The sequence below is a fragment of the Arachis hypogaea genome, chromosome 18 (genome assembly GCF_003086295.3).
Source record: "Arachis hypogaea cultivar Tifrunner chromosome 18, arahy.Tifrunner.gnm2.J5K5, whole genome shotgun sequence".
In the NCBI taxonomy this organism is placed as follows: domain Eukaryota; kingdom Viridiplantae; phylum Streptophyta; class Magnoliopsida; order Fabales; family Fabaceae; genus Arachis; species Arachis hypogaea.
In genome coordinates this window covers 111,656,546-111,672,000 of record NC_092053.1, presented here as the reverse complement: position 1 = coordinate 111,672,000, position 15,455 = coordinate 111,656,546, and the positions used below count along the sequence as shown (strand labels likewise).

Here is a 15,455-nt window from a genome sequence, read left to right as displayed (position 1 = left end):
TTGTCAACATGTTTTGTATCCTGATATGTCCCCACTTTTCTTGGTGGTTTGATTAATTTGGAGTTCAGGATCTCTTTGATTATGTCCTCCCGTTTAGCGTTGAACTGTGTATAAGAATCAAAACGAGGGGTTAGTTTAAAATTTTTCTTACTGTTGTGCACTTTTTCCTCGTCTCTGTAGTTTGTTTTGTCGGGTTTCCGAGCTTGTCTTAGCTCTTCGATATCAATCTGGCCTTTTTCCTTCTCTCGAAACTCGGCGAGTGTTTTTGGTTTAGATACGGCGATCGTCTCTTGAAATTTCCCAGGTCGAAGTCCGCTTTTGATGGCATGGAGGTGAACTTCAGGGTGGAAATCAGGGATGCTTATGGCGACCTTCGTGAAATGAGTCATATAGTCTTTCAGGCTTTCATTTGGTCCTTGCTTAATTGTGTTCAGATAATCCGAGTCATGCAGATAAATTGCGGAGCCAGCGAAATGATCCTCGAATAGCTTGGCCAGCTGTTGGAATTGCGAAATTGAACCTGCAGGCAAAGCACAAAGCCAATCAAGTGCAGGGCCATCCAAATAATTTGGAAAACAACGACACAAAACAGTATCAGATGCACCGTTGACGATCATTATTGATCGGAATTTCTTGATGAACTTCTTTGGGTCTCCGAGCCCATCATAAGGTGTGAGGGTCAATGGTAAAGTGAATCGCCGTGGTAATTCGAAATTCATCACGTCTGCCGTGAAAGGGCCTACGAGCTCATCTGGTTCCTCATTTTCGTCCCCTGGCTGGGCATCCTCGACTTGAATGGTCTCAGATACATGAGTAGGGTTGGAGTGATGTTCGGCATCCTCTGGCTGAGGTTGACGATTGTTGTTATTTTCAATTCGGTGATCTGAGCGGCCATTCTCTGATTTTCTTCTGCCATACGTTGATTTGCTTGTTGCAGCTCGGTCACCATTCGGAAAAGTTCGGATGGGGTAGGAGGTAGCGCGTCAGCCATAGGTTAGGCGGAGGAATAGAGACCAGAAGAGGAAAAAATTTATCTCTTCGGCCCCACGGTGGGCGCCAGTTGTTCTTGCCTGTAGAATAGGTCGGCTCCTCGTATGGAACGTCAGCCGAGCTTTATCTTCGGAAGGCTGCACTGCTAACTCGTATGTTCCGAGCTTTTCCTTTCAACTTGCGTAGGTGTGGACAATGAAGAAGAAGAGAGGGGGGAGTGTACCTGCAAAGGCACTCCAATGCTTAAGTCAGTATGAGATTCAAGTCGGAAGTGTCTGAAAAATATACTTTTACCTTGCTTTTATATGATCGGTTCTTCATCAGTAACGGCTTCTCCTCAACGTCTGTCTTGGTGAGAATTGATAACGTATTTGGTGCACGAAATTGTGATCTCAGGCAACGGCGCCAGAAACTCTGTACGCACGTCTTAATAAATCGTTTTTCATTCACAACTTCGATACAACTAACCAGCAAGTGCACTGGGTCGTCCAAGTAATAAACCTTACGTGAGTAAGGGTCGATCCCACGGAGATTGTTGGTATAAAGCAAGCTATGGTCACCTTGTAAATCTCAGTCAGGCGGATATAAAATAGTTATGGAGTTTTCGAACATAAATAATAAATAAACATAAAATAAGGATAGAAACACTTATGTAATTCATTGGTGAGAATTTCATATAAGCGTATAGAGATGCTTTCGTTCCTCTGATCTCTGCTTTCCCGCTGTCTTCATCCAATCAGTCTTACTCCTTTCTACGGCTGGCTTTATGTAAGGACATCACCGTTGTCAATGGCTACTTTTAATCCTCTCTGGAAAATGGTCCGATGCGCTGTCACTGCATGGCTAATCGTCTGGAGGCATCACCCTTGTCAATGGCTGCATCCTATCCTCTTGTGAAAATGGTCCAAATGCTCTGTCACAGCACGGCTAATCATCTGAGGTTCTCGATCATACTGGAATAGGATTCACCCTCCTTTTGCGTCTGTCACTACGCCCAGCACTCGCGAGTTTGAAGTTCGTCACAGTCATTCAATCCCATAGTCCTACTCGGAATACCACAGACAAGGTTTAGACTTTTCGGACTCTCATGAATGCCGCCATCAATCTAGTTTATACCACGAAGATTCTGATTAAGAGATCAAAGAGATACTCATTCAATCTAAAGTAGAACGGAAGTGGTTTTCAGGCACGCGTTCATAGGGAATGATGATGATTGTCATGTTCATCACATTCAGGTTGAAGTGCGAATGAATATCTTAGAAGCGGAATAAGTTGAATTGAATAGAAAAACAGTAGTACTTTGCATTAATCTTTGAGGAACAGCAGAGCTCCACACCTTAATCTATGGAGTGCAGAAACTCTACCGTATGAAAATACATAAGTGATAATGATTCAGGCATGGCCGAATGGCCAGCCCCCATGAAAGTCTAAGATAGCATAAAACTGATCAAAGATGTCTAATACAATAGTAAAAAGTCCTATTTATAATAAACTAGTTACTAGGGTTTACAGAAGTAAGTAATTGATGCATAAATCCACTTCCGGGGCCCACTTGGTGTGTGCTTGGGCTGAGCTTGAATGTTACACGTGTAGAGGTCAATCTTGGAGTTGAACGCCAGTTTGTAACGTATTTCTGGCGTTCAACTCTGGCTTGTGACGTGTTTCTGGCGTTTAACTCCAGATAGCAGCGTAGAACTGGCGTTCAACGCCCTTTTACGTCGTCTAAACTTGGCCAAAGTATGGACTATTATATATTTCTGGAAAGCCCTGGATGTCTACTTTCCAATGCAATTGGAAGCGTGCGATTTTGGGTTCTGTAACTCCAGAAAATCCACTTTGAGTGCAGGGAGGTCAGAATCCAACAACATCAGCAGTCCTTCTTCAACCTCTGAATCTGATTTTTGCTCAAGTCCCTCAATTTTAGCCAGAAAATACCTGAAATCACAGAAAAACACACAAACTCATAGTAAAGTCCAGAAATGTGAATTTAACATAAAAACTAATGAAAACATCCCTAAAAGTAACTAGATTCTACTAAAAACATACTAAAAACAATGCCAAAAAGCGTATAAATTATCCGCTCATCACAACACCAAACTTAAATTGTTGCTTGTCCCCAAGCAACCAAAAATCAAATAGGATAAAAAGAAGAGAATATACTATAAATTTCAAACTATCAATGAAACATAGCTCCAATTAAATGAGCGGGACTTGTAGCTTTTTGCCTCTTGAATAGTTTTGGCATCTCACTTTATCCATTGAAGTTCAGAATGATTGGCATCTATAGGAACTCAGAGTTCAGATAGTGTTATTGATTCTCCTAGTTCAGTATGATGATTCTTTAATGCAGCTATTTTATGAGTCTTGGCCGTGGTCCTAAGCACTTTGTTTTCCAGTATTACCACTGGATACATAAATGCCACAGACACATAATTGGGTGAACCTTTTCAGATTGTGACTCAGCTTTGCTAAAGTCCCCAATTAGAGGTGTCCAGGGTTCTTAAGCACACTCTTCTTTTGCTTTGAACCTTGACTTTAACCGCTCAGTCTCAAGTTTTCACTTGACACCTTCACGCCACAAGCACATGGTTAGGGACAGCTTGGTTTAGCCGCTTAGGCCAGGATTTTATTCCTTTAGGCCCTCCTATCCACTGATGCTCAAAGCCTTGGGATCCTTTTTATTTATCCTTGCCTTTTGGTTTTAAGGGTTATTGGCTTTTTGCTCTTGCCTCTTGGTTTTAAGAGCTTTTGGCTTTTTCTGCTTGCTTTTTCTCTTTTTTTTTTCCTATTTTTTCGCTATTTTTTTTCCTGCAAGCTTTGTTCTTTGCTGCTTTTTCTTGCTTCAAGAATCATTTTTATGATTTTTCAGATTATCAAATAACATGTCTCCTTATTATCATTCTTTCAAGAGCCAACATATTTAACATTCTTAAACAACAACTTCAAAAGACATATGCACTGTTCAAGCATTCATTCAGAAAACAAGAAGCATTGTCACAACATCAATATAATTAAACTAAGTTCAAGGATAAATTCGAAACTCATGTACTTCTTGTTCTTTTGAATTAAAACAGTTTTCATTTAAGAGAGGTGATAGATTCATAGGACATTCATAACTTTAAGACAAAGTTACTAAATACTAATGATCATGTAATGAAGACATAAACATGGATAAGCACTTAACATAGAGAAAACGAAAAACAGAGAATGTAAGAACAAGGAATGAGTCCACCTTAGTGATGGTGGCATTTCCTTCTTGAGGAACTAATGATGTCCTTGAGCTCTTCTATGTCTCTTCATTGTCTTTGTTGCTCCTCCCTCATTGCTTTTTGATCTTCTCTTATTTCATGAAGGATGATGGAGTGCTCTTGATGTTCCACCCTTAGTTGTCCTATGTTGGAACTTAATTCTCCTAGGGAGGTGTTGATTTGCTCCCAATAGTTTTGTGGAGAAAAATGCATTTGAGGCATCTCCAGGATCTCATGGTGATGAGCTTCATGCGTCTCTTGAGATCCATGAATGTGCTCTCTTGCTTGCTCCATCCTTTTCTTAGTGATGGGCTTCTCTTCCTCAATGGGAATGTCTCCTTCTATGAAAGCTCCAGCTGAGTAACATAGATGGCAAATAAGATGAGGAAAAGCTAGCCTTGCCCCAGGAGAGGGCTTTTTGGCTATTTTGTAGAATTCAAGGGAGATGACTTCATGAACTTCTACTTCCTCTCCAATCATGATGCTATGAATCATGATGGCCCGATCCACAATAACTTCAGATCGGTTGCTAGTGGGGATGATGGAGCGTTGGATGAACTCCAACCATCCTCTAGCCACAGGCTTGAGGTCCAGTCTTCTTAATTGAACCGGCTTGCCTTTGGAGTCAATCTTCCATTGAGCTCCTTCCACACATATGTCCATGAGGACTTGGTCCAACCTTTGATTAAAGTTGACCCTTCTAGTGTAGGGGCGTGCATCTCCTTGCATCATAGGCAAGTTAAACGCCAACCTCACATTTTCCGGACTAAAATCTAAGTATTTCCCCCAAACCATTGTAATATAATTCTTTGGGTTTGGGTTCTTACTTTGATCATGGTTCCTAGTGATCCATGCATTGGCATAGAACTCTTGAACCATTAGGGTGCCGACTTGTTGGATGGGGTTTGTTAGAACTTCCCAACCTCTTCTTTGGATTTCATGTTGGATCTCTGGATACTCATTTTTCTTGAGCTTGAAAGGGACCTCGGGGATCACCTTCTTCTTGACCACAACATCATAGAAGTGGTCTTGATGAGCTTTGGAGATGAATCTTTCCATCTCCCATGACTCGGAGGTGGAAGCTTTTGTCTTCCTTTTCCCTTTTCTAGAGGATTCTCCGGTCTTGGGTGCCATCAATGGTAATGGAAAAACAAAAAGCTTATGCTTTTACCACACCAAACTTAGAATATTACTCGCCCTCGAGCAAGAGAAGAAAGAATAGATGAAGAAGAAGAAGAAAATATGGAGGAGATGGGGGAGGGGTGTATTCGGCCAAGAAGGGGAAGAGAGGGTTGTGTTGTGTGAAAATGAAGAATAATGGAGGGCTTTATATAGGAAAGGGAGGTTGAGGTGATTGGTGAAGAGTTTTGGGGAAGAGTGTTTATGGGATTGTGTGAAAGATGGGTGAGAAGAAGTGAGTGGAGGTAGGTGGTGATCCTGTGGGGTCCACAGATCCTGAGGTGTTCAAGGATTTACAACCTTGTACCAAATTAGGTATGCAAAATGCCCTTGCACACAACTCTGGGCGTTCAGCGCCAGATTGGTGCTTGTTCTGGGCGTTCAGTGCCAGCTCTTCTCCAGGGTGTAATTCTGGCGTTCAAACGCCCAGATGCTGCCCATTTTGGGCGTTCAGCGCCAGAACCATGCTCTGTTCTGGCGTTGAACGCCAGCCAGATGCTTCTTACTGGCGTTTAAACGCCAGTAAGGTCTTCCTCCAGGGTGTGATTTTTCTTCTGTTGTTTTTGATTCCGTTTTCAATTTTTATATTTATTTTGTGACTCCACATGATCATGAACCTAATAAAACATGAAAGAACAAGAAAAATAAAATTAGATAAATAAAAATTGGGTTGCCTCCCAACAAGCGCTTCTTTAATGTCAATAGCTTGACAGTGGGCTCTCATGGAGCCTCACAGATGTTCAGAGCATTGTTGAGACTTCCCAACACCAAACTTAGAGTTTGGATATGGGAGTTCAACACCAAACTTAGAGTTTGGTTGTGGCCTCCCAACACCAAACTTAGAGTTTGACTGTGGGGGCTCTGGTTGACTCTGTTTTGAGAGAAGCTTACTGTGCCTCTTTTCCATGTTTACAGAAGGGTAACCTTGAGTTGTAAACACAAGGGAGTCCTCATTCAATTGAAGGACTAATTTACCTCTGTCAACATCAATCACAGCTCTTGTTGTGGCTAGAAAAGGTCTTCCAAGGATGATGGATTCATCCTCATCCTTCCCAGTATCAAGGATTATGAAATCAGCAGGGATGTAAAGGCCTTTAACCTTTACTAACACGTCATCTACTTGTCCATAAGCCTGTTTTCTTGAATTGTCTGCCATCTCTAATGAGATTTTAGTAGCTTGCACCCCAAAGATTCCCAGTTTCTCTATTACAGAGAGGGGCATGAGGTTTATCCCTGAACCAAGGTCACACAGAGCCTTTTCAAAGATCATGTTGCCTATGGTACAAGGTATTACGAACTTTCCAGGATCTTATTTCTTCTGAGGCAATGTCAGTTGATCCAGATCACTTAGTTCATTGGTGAACAAGGGAGGTTCCCTCCTCCCAAGTCTCAATACCAAATAATTTGGCATTCAGCTTCATGATTGCACCAAGGTACTTGGCAACTTGCTCTTCAGTAACATCCTCATTTTCTTCAGAAGAGGAATACTCATCAGAGCTCATGAAGGGCATAAGGAGGTTTAATGGAATCTCTATGGTCTCTAGATGAGTCTCAGATTCCTTTGGTTCCTCAAAGAGAAACTCCTTATTGATCACTGGACGTCCCAGGAGGTCTTCCTCACTGGGATTTACGTCCTCCCCTTCCTCTCCAGGTTCGGCCGTGTTGACTATGTCAATGGCCTTGCACTCTCCTTTTGGATTTTCTTCTGTATTGCTTGGGAGAGTACTAGGAGAGATTTCAGTGATCCTTTTACTCAGCTGGCCCACTTGTGCCTCCAAATTTCTAATGGAGGACCTTGTTTCATTCATGAAACTTACAATGGCCTTAGATAGATCAGAGACTAAGTTTGCTAAATTAGAGGTATTTTGTTCAGAGTTCTCTGTCTGTTACTGAGTGGATGATGGAAAAGGTTTACTATTGTTAAACCTATTTCTTCCACCATTATTAATGCCTTGTTGAGGCTTTTGTTGATCCTTCCATGAGAGATTTGGGTGATTTCTCCATGAGGGGTTATAGGTGTTTCCATAAGGTTCACCCATGTAATTCACCTCTGCTATTGCAGGGTTTTCAGGATCATAAGCTTCTTCTTCAGAAGATGCCTCTTGAGTACTGTTGGATGCAGCTTGCATTCCATTCAGACTCTGAGAAATCATATTGACTTGCTGAGTCAATATTTTATTCTGAGCCAATATGGCATTCAGAGTATCAATTTCAAGAACTCCCTTCTTCATAGGCGTCCCATTACTCACAGGATTCCTCTCAGAAGTGTACATGAACTGGTTATTAGCAACCATGTCAATGAGTTCTTGAGCTTCTGCAGGCGTTTTCTTTAAGTGAATGGATCCACCTGCAGAGGTATCCAATGACATTTTAGCTAATTCAGACAGACCATCATAGAATATGTCCAGGATGGTCCATTCTGAAAGCATGTCAGAAGGACACTTTTTGGTCAGTTCTTTGTATCTCTCCTAAGCTTCATAGAGGGATTCACCTTCTTTCTGTCTGAAGGTCTGAACATCCACTCTAAGCTTACTCAGCTTTTGAGGAGGAAAGAACTTGGCTAAGAAAGCCTTGACCAGCTTATCCCAAGAGTTCAGGCTATCCTTAGGTTGAGAGTCCAACCATATTCTAGCTCTGTCTCTCACAGCAAAAGGGAAAAGCATGAGCCTGTAGACTTCAGGATCTACTCCATTAGTCTTAACAGTATCACAGATCTGCAAGAATTCAGTTAAGAACTGAAAAGGATCTTCAGATGGAAGTCCATGAAACTTGCAGTTCTGCTACATCAGAGAAACTAATTGAGGTTTCAGCTTAAAATTGTTTGCTCCAATGGCAGGAATGGAGATGCTTCTTCCATGTAAATTGGAATTAAGTGCAGTAAAGTCACCAAGCATCCTCCTTGCATTATTATTATTTTCGGCTGCCATCTCCTCTTCTTGTTCGAAACTTTCTGAAAGGTGCTTGCTGGATTGTTGTAATTTAGCTTCTCTTAGTTTCCTCTTCAGAGTCCTTTCAGGTTCTGGATCTGCTTCTACAAGAATGTTCTTGTCCTTGCTCCTGCTCATATGAAAAAGAGGGACAGAAAAATAATAATAATAGGGGTCCTTTTTACCACAGTATAGAGGTCCCTGTGTGAGTAGAAGAAAAGAAGAAGAAAAAATTCGAACACAGATGGAAGAGGGGGTTCGAATTAGGGTGAGATAAAGTGTTAGTAGATGAATAAATAAATAGAAGGAGATAAGAGAGAGAGAGAGAGAGAGAGAGAGAGAGAGAATTTTCGAAAATAATTTTTGAAAAAGAGTTAGTGATTTTCGAAAATAGTTTTTGAACAAGGTTAGTAATTTTTCGAAAATTAAAATCAAAAATTAAAATAATTAGTTAATTAAAAAGAAATTTTGAAAAAGAGGGAAGATATTTTCGAAAATTAGAGAGAGAGAGTTAGTTAGGTAGTTTTGAAAAAGATAAGAAACAAACAAAAAGTTAGTTAGTTAGTTGAAACAAATTTGAAAATCAATTTTGAAAAGATAAGAAGATAAGAAGTTAGAAAGGATATTTTAAAATCAAATTTTGAAAAAGATAAGATAAAGAGATATTTTTGAAAAGATATGATTGAAATTAGTTTTGAAAAAGATTTGATTTTTAAAATCACAATTAATGACTTGATTCACAAGAAATCACAAGATATGATTCTAGAACTCAAAGTTTGAATCTTTCTTAACAAGCAAGTAACAAACTTGAAATTTTTGAATCAAAACATTAATTGATGATGTTATTTTAAAAAATTAGGAGATAAAGATAAGAAAAAGATTTTTGAAAAATATTTTTAAAATTTTTGAAAATAAATAAGAAAAATAAAAAAGATTTGATTTTTGAAAAAGATTTTGAAAAAGATAAGATTTTTAAATTGAAAATTTGATTTGACTCATAAAAACAACTAGATTTTAAAAAGTTTTGAAAAAGTCAACTCAAATTTTCGAAATTTATGAGTGAAAAAGGGAAAGATATTTTTTTTTTGATTTTTGAATTTTTAATGATGAGAGGGAGAAACATGAAAAAGACTCAATGCATGAAAATTTTGGATAAAAACAATGAATGCATGCAAGAATGCTATGAATGTCAAGATGAACACCAAGAACACTTTGAATGTCAAGATGAACATCAAGAACTTATTTTTGAAAAATTTTTAATGCAAAGAAAACATGCAAGACACCAAACTTAAAAATTTTTCATGTATAGACACTATGAATGCAAGAATGCATATGAAAAACAAGAAAAGACACAAAACATAAAAACATCAAGATCAAACAAGAAGACTTACCAAGAACAACTTGAAGATCATGAAGAACACTATGAATGCATGAATTTTTTGAAAAATACAAGATGAATATGCAATTGACACCAAACTTTCAACTTGACTCAAGACTCAAACAAGAAACATGAAATATTTTTTATTTTTATGATTTTTTTATTTTTTTTGGATTTTTGTATATTTTTTTCGAAAAAACATATAGGAAAAAGAAAATAAGGATTTCAAAATTTTTTAATATGAATTCCAGGAATCTTGTATTCTTAGTCTAAAGCTCCAATCCGAGGGTTAGGCATGGCTTAATAGCCAGCCAAGCTTTAGTATGTAACTCAGACATGCCACGGCTGACATTCCAATTAACTTGCCTCTATGATGATGGTTGGAGGCCCCTATCCAAAGGAATTAGACATGGCTTTACAGCCAGCCAGGCTTCAACATGCTTCATGAAACTCTAGAATTCATTCTTAAAAATTCTGAAGAAAAATATATTTTTGAAAAGATTTATTTATTTATTTTTTTTCGAAAACAGATGAGAAATTTTTGAAAAGTTTTTGAAAAATTTTTGAAAATAAAACAAAAAGAAAATTACCTAATCTGAGCAACAAGATGAACCGTCAGTTGTTCAAACTCGAACAATCCCCGGCAACGGTGCCAAAAACTTGGTGCACGAAATTGTGATCTCAGGCAACGGCGCCAGAAACTCTGTACGCACGTCTTAATAAATTGTTTTTCATTCACAACTTCGATACAACTAACCAGCAAGTGCACTGGGTCGTCCAAGTAATAAACCTTACATGAGTAAGGGTCGATCCCACGGAGATTGTTGGTATGAAGCAAGCTATGGTCACCTTGTAAATCTCAGTCAGGCGGATATAAAATAGTTATGGAGTTTTCAAACATAAATAATAAATAAACATAAAATAAGGATAGAAACACTTATGTAATTCATTGGTGAGAATTTCAGATAAGCGTATAGACATGCTTTCGTTCCTCTGAATCTCTGCTTTCCCGCTGTCTTCATCCAATCAGTCTTACTCCTTTCTACGGCTGGCTTTATGTAAGGACATCACCGTTGTCAATGGCTACTTTTAATCCTCTCTGGAAAATGGTCCGATGCGCTGTCACTGCATGGCTAATCGTCTGGAGGCATCACCCTTGTCAATGGCTGCATTCTATCCTCTTGTGAAAATGGTCCAAATGCTCTGTCACAGCACGACTAATTATCTGAGGTTCTCGATCATACTGGAATAGGATTCATCCTCCTTTTGCGTCTGTCACTACGCCCAGCACTCGCGAGTTTGAAGTTCGTCACAGTCATTCAATCCCAGAGTCTTACTCAGAATACCACAGACAAGGTTTAGACTTTCTGGACTCTCATGAATGCCGCCATCAATCTAGTTTATACCACGAAGATTCTGATTAAGAGATCCAAGAGATACTCATTCAATCTAAAGTAGAACGGAAGTGGTTGTCAAGCACGCGTTCATAGGGAATGATGATGATTGTCACGTTCATCACATTCAGGTTGAAGTGCGAATGAATATCTTAGAAGCGGAATAAGTTGAATTGAATAGAAAAACAGTAGTACTTTGCATTAATCTTTGAGGAACAGCAGAGCTCCACACCTTAATCTATGGAGTGCAGAAACTCTACCGTATGAAAATACATAAGTGATAATGGTTCAGGCATGGCCGAATGGCCAGCCCCCATGAAAGTCTAAGATAGCATAAAACTGATCAAAGATGTCTAATACAATAGTAAAAAGTCCTATTTATAATAAACTAGTTACTAGGGTTTACAGAAGTAAGTAATTGATGCATAAATCCACTTTCGGGGCCCACTTGGTGTGTGCTTGGGCTGAGCTTGAATGTTACACGTGTAGAGGTCAATCTTGGAGTTGAACGCCAGTTTGTAACGTATTTCTGGCGTTCAACTCTGGCTTGTGACGTGTTTCTGGCGTATAATTCCAGACAGCAGCGTAGAACTGGAGTTCAACGCCCTTTTATATTGTCCAAACTTGGCTAAAGTATGGACTATTATATATTGCTGGAAAGCCCTGGATGTCTACCTTCCAACGCAATTGGAAGCGCGCCATTTTGAGTTCTGTAGCTCCAGAAAATCCACTTTGAGTGTAGGGAGGTCAGAATCCAACAGCATCAGCAGTCCTTCTTCAACCTCTGAATATGATTTTTGCTCAAGTCCCTCAATTTCAGCCAGAAAATACCTGAAATCACAGAAAAACACACAAACTCATAGTAAAGTCTAGAAATGTGAATTTAACATAAAAACTAATGAAAACATCCCTAAAAGTAACTAGATTCTACTAAAAACATACTAAAAACAATGCCAAAAAGCGTATAAATTATCCGCTCATCAGTATCTGGTCATTATGTCGTCCTTTATTCGGCGGTTTTGATCCATAACGTCGGTTTTGCCGAGTTATTGCTCATGAAGACCGTATTTGTAATGTGTATTTATGGCTGAGGTGTGACGTATGATGCCGAGTTCTATAGGTGTAACGACCATATCACATATAAAAAACATTTTTTTAATCTAAAAACTATTTTTTCTCTTTCTAAAAAGCAGGTGTTTTTTTAAATTATATAAAGTTATTTATAATTTATAAGTTAATTTTGACATTTTAAACAACTAATTTTATTTTTGATCATATCTATCTCTCAAAAATTTTAATATTATTTATTTTTATTGTGATTAAATATAATATATTGCAACAAAATAAAATTTTAACTTTTCAGCAAATAAAATATTCAAATTCATTAATGTAAACAATACTAATACTTGACATTTAAGTAACAATGTTAATTTAAAAATAAAATAATATTTTTTATTAACAATGGATATTTCTATTAACTATGTTACTATTGGTCTAAAATTAAAATAATACATGAAATGAAAATGTATAAGAAAATAAGAGAGAGTCTTTTTATTTCAATTTTAACATACAAAAATAAGTGAATAGTAAAAAATTTCAACACACAAATGAATATTAAATACAAATAAGTGAATAGTAAAAATAAGTGAATAGTAAAAATGAATATTAAATACAAATAAATAAGATAAAAAATATCAATTTAATCAAATGAACTAACTTTATTTTTTTAAATAAAAATTACTAATTTTTTTACAAAATTTTTCGGAAGGCCATAACTCCCATTGCCTTCACAAAGTTCCGTCTCTAACTGCGTATTAGTTTACTAAAATAAATCAAACAAGAGCCGAAGTATATAATATATGTGATCCTATTTCCCAACAAACCAATAAAACATTCCAATTTCCAACATTAACTAAATATCTAAATATAATACTAATACTAATCAATGTTCTGAAAATCGATTTGAATCGGCCGGTCAAACCGAGAATCGTTAACAAATACGGTTCAGATAGAAGGTAAAATTATTAAATTTAAGAACCGAAATTGAACTGCCGAACTAGTCGAAAATCGGTCGGTCGAACCGAACCGTGACCCGGCCGATTTTTTAAATTTTGTCAAAAACGCTGCGTTTTGATCTAGAAACCAACCCTAGCCTTCAGTCTTCGGTCCTCGCTCTTCAGTTCACTCAGACACCATTCTCGAGCCTCCACCCTGCAGTCCTCCACTGTCGCCTCTCGCACTCAGTGGCCACCCATGCAGTCTCTACCTCGAGCCACCGCCGCCGTCGCAACACCTCAATCGAAGTTACTCACCGTCACAAGTTTGTGGAGCCAGCTTGGAGATTCGCGCATCCCTTTCCGTCGAAGTCAGCCGTAGAAATCGCAGCCACCGCCACCACTCCTTGCTGTCGCGCAGTGTCGTCCTTAGTGACCTGAAGCCCTTGCCCCTGTCTCGAGCCCCATTCCTGATTCCTCAGTCTCATACATACTCTCATTATTTCTCCCCAAAATACAACCCTAGCCTCCATCGCGCCCCCGTTTGTCGCACTGTTGTCGCCTGGTTCATCGTGATCGTTCTTCAATCCTCCTATTTCGTGGTGCTGGAAGGCCCTTCTATTCCCCCAACGCCAATCCTCCTACTGATTGATGATAAATTGATACTAGTTTGTACATGCTTTTATTTTTTCTGCTGTTAAATTTTGTTAAAGTTTCTTGATTGTACTCATTGCCTAAAGGAATACTTGTATCACATAGCTCAGTACTAGTGCCTGCTGTTCGTGTTTGTTTTTTAGTTCATAAATTATCAAATTATATTGATTATTGAATGGCTCTGCTCACTACTGCTATGCTGTGTTGTACCCTGGTTTGTGTCTTCTTCGCTGCTGTGCTATGCTTTTTTGGCTCTCTGTTGTTCATTGCTGAGCATTTTTGTGTTTAATTAAGTCAATTAAAACTATGCTTTGGGCTTAATTGTTCTTAGATTGTTAAGTTATTTAATTCAGCATATGTTCTGCTCTGCTGTTGTTGTGCTGATGTTTTGTGTTTTGTGATTTCTTTGCATAATGATGTGCTGCTGGAAACTGAAATTGCTGCTGTTTTGTGTGTGTTTGTGTTTATTTTACTGTTTTGTGATTTAATTATGCTTAAATGGTGATTGTCTTTATGATTTTTTATTTCAGTTATGTAGGATTTTGTGATTTCTTTGCCTAGTGATGTGCTACTGGAGATTGAATTGCTGCTGTTAAATTTTTGAAACTTGACAAGTTTGAGGTCTTTGTGGATTTACTGGATTGTAATTTCCCTTTTGTGGATGATAAATTACAAAACTGGTGAACAGATATATATTATGAAATCAATAAGCAAACTGAAAGGCGGATAATATATATTATTCCATTCCTTAATTTATGACTCCATCCAGAATTAATGGCATGCAGCATTAGTATCAATAACATTATGATTTATAGTGGATTTTGATGATTGATGATAAGTTTGGATGTTGGCATTTTATGTTTGGTTATCTTATTTTGTTATTTGACTTTTTGAGTTTGTATTTGAATAAGATCATAACATTCTGGTTTATGTAGTACTTTAATTTGGATAATATTTTAAGGTTTATATTAGACTATAATTATGATTTAATGTGTTTATTTATATTTTATTTATTATTTTATTATAAAACAGTTTTTTCAGTTTAATTATGGTTAAATCGATTGAACCTATAAACCAATAAACCAATAACTAAAACGGTTCGATGACCGATTCGGTTTTTAGAACCTTGATACTAATACGGTGTCCGAAAGGAAAGCTATATTAAACTAACATATAACTATATAAGCAATAGGAAGGGAAATAATAATAATAATAATAATAATCAACCATATTTAACTATTTTTTTGCACTTATGTTTACGCCAAGTGTATTAATTACTTCATTTTTCAATCATCATGAATTCATACTTATCTTTTTATAGTATATTAAAAAACGTTAAAAAATATCAATTAACATAGTTGGAGTGTATTATAAAAAATTAAAAAAATTAGGCTTATTTTAATAAACAATTATATGTCTTCTTACATAATAAATGATGTTAAATTAGTTTATTTATTTTATAGTTCACTTGAAATTTATTTTTTCAGTTAATCTAATTTTGTTGTTTGGATTTAAAATTTAAAATTATAAATTTTATTAATTTAAAAAATTACATATATCTATATTTTTTGTTGAGATACTTAAAAATTATGTTTAGTAGTTAAAATTTTCTTTAAAACAAAATTAATTATACAGTCCTAATATTAATCGTATAAATACAATAAAATATCATTATAAATTAGAATTTATAT

General features: G+C 37.2%; 1 non-coding gene across 1 annotated transcript; it reads left to right on the top strand.

Annotated features, from left to right (window-relative positions):
• The first annotated feature begins 7,840 nt into the window (after window positions 1-7,840).
• On the top strand, window positions 7,841-7,948 carry LOC112773534 (small nucleolar RNA R71). The gene has a single exon (XR_003188081.1). It is a non-coding gene; the product is annotated as a small nucleolar RNA R71 (small nucleolar RNA).
• The last annotated feature ends 7,507 nt before the right edge of the window (window positions 7,949-15,455 follow it).